Source organism: Choloepus didactylus (genome assembly GCF_015220235.1).
Source record: "Choloepus didactylus isolate mChoDid1 chromosome 11 unlocalized genomic scaffold, mChoDid1.pri SUPER_11_unloc1, whole genome shotgun sequence".
Taxonomy (NCBI): Eukaryota; Metazoa; Chordata; class Mammalia; order Pilosa; family Megalonychidae; genus Choloepus; species Choloepus didactylus.
This window is the reverse complement of record NW_023637577.1, coordinates 2,011,951-2,014,036: the sequence shown is the minus strand read 5'-3', so window position 1 is coordinate 2,014,036 and position 2,086 is coordinate 2,011,951. Positions and strand designations below refer to the sequence as shown.

Here is a 2,086-nt window from a genome sequence, read left to right as displayed (position 1 = left end):
GGAATTGTTCCCCTGAGCTATGGATGCTTTTTATATACAGTCTTTTGTAAAATAGATGGATTCCCTCATTCCAAGTTGTACTTATGGTTCAGCACTCTAGTTCTTGGTGCTGAAAATTGATAAGTTATGATTCAAACAGCACAAAGTGTTATCAATGAAATATTTCATGGAAATCTTTGATGAGATGCAGTCCTTCAGAGACCTACTTGCTTTGTTTCCCTCCTTATAATACTCCTAGAATCTTCAAGTTATTTTCAGAAAAGAAACCACAAGACCGTAATGAGAACAAGCAGACCATCCTGCCTTGCTCCATCACCTATCACATGTCAGATTTCCCTCAGAGTTTGATACTGCGCCAACAAGTAATCACCACAGGTGATATCTATTTGACAAGCTGGATCAAGACTCATTTTTTTTCTGAGGGATTTCTTTACATGCTGAATAGTTGCTTCTCCTGAAACTCGGACAAGCTTCTTTTCTAATGGTTTAAACGGTCCTATGCATTCATTAGCACCAACGAACTCCAGTAATAAAGACGATATCAAGTTCAGGTGAAATCCAAAACACTGATTCCAGGATTTCCTTAGATCTTCCTTTGCTTGGAGGCACTGATTGTAGAGCAGCAGATTTAGGTAGTTCTAGACTTTACAGAAATCATGCATTTGTTTTTTTACCTCTTTCCTCTGGATGGATCACTACTTTGTAGCTATGTCTTGTAACTGTCCAACCCTATGTTAAAAAGAGGTTGTGTTTGATGTACTACTTTGCTGCATTTTGGACATCTGTTGCTATAGTAAAAATGTCATACAATGCAGCTTTTACATATGAAGACATTCTGTAATGTAATTGCCTCTATTAAAAGAAACCTTTGCAAAAGGAATACAAGATGTATGGAGGCAGCTCAGAGAGATTAATCAAGAGCTCCTCCCCATCCTCCCAGTGGGGCCAGCAACCCTCCAGCCCCAGCTAAATGTGGCCCATCTCTTCCTCTTCTGCTCCTCATCTTTGTTCTCCAAGCACCTCTCAAGAGACCCAGGCTGTGCTCTGGCTACAGGAGCCTGAGCAGCTGGAGTCAGGGCTGGAGGGGAGAGGATAGGTGGGGCTGGCATTGCTGCAGCTCCCTCAGCCTCTGCCTGGGAGAACCCCCTTCCATACCCTGAGCCCAGGCGAGGTGAGGTGGCAGGATGGCGCAGGAGTTCTGCCCAACTCCATCCAAATCTTTTGTTTTTTAAAAGGTAACATGCACTTGGTAACTGTGCTGGTTTGGACACATTATGTCCCCCAACACCATGTTGTTTGATGCAATCTTATGGGGTCAGACGTATTAGTAGTGCTGATTAGATTGGAATCCTTTAATTGTTTCCATGGAGATGTGACTCAATCAACTGTGAGTGAAACATTTGATTGGATAATTTCCGTGGAGGTGTTACCCTGCCCATTCAGAGTGGATGTTAATTGTATCACTGGAGTTGTATAAAGAAGTAGGACCTCAGAGCAACTGAGAGTGACATTTTTGTGGACCAGCAGCTGAGAAGATATATTTTGAAGGCAGCCTTTGGAAGCTGACACTGACATTTTGGAGAAAGTCATTTTGAAACGCAACCTGGGAACAAGAAGACACCAGCCACGTGCCTTCCGAGCTAACAGAGGTTTTCTGGATGCCAGTGGCTTTCGCCAGCGAAGGTACCCTATTGTTGATGCCTTATCTTGGACACTTTGTGGCCTTAAGACTGTAACTTTGTAACCAAATAAACCCCTTTTATAAAAGCCAATCCATTTCTGGTGTTTTGCAAAATGGCAACATTTGCAAACCAGAACAGTAACAAATGGAAAAAGCACTACTCTGTTGCATTTTGGACATCTGTTGCTGTAGTAAAAATGTCATACAATGCAGCTTTTACAAAACATGTGAAGACATTCTGTAATGTAATTGCCTCTATTAAGAAACCTTGCAAATGATTTCTCCCTCCCTTGTCCCCCAATTCCCCTTCTGAAAGCATTTTTAAATTACTTGGGTGGCCTTCTAGAGAGAGTATGAGTGCAAGCAAGCACCTTGGGAGAGGTAGGTAGATGTGTGTATACCCTT

At 42.4% G+C, this 2,086-nt stretch overlaps 1 pseudogene; it reads right to left on the bottom strand.

Moving 5' to 3' along the window:
- Window positions 1–243: 243 nt before the first annotated feature.
- LOC119524390 lies at window positions 244–1,109 on the bottom strand (annotated as a pseudogene).
- Between the last annotated feature and the right edge of the window lie 977 nt (window positions 1,110–2,086).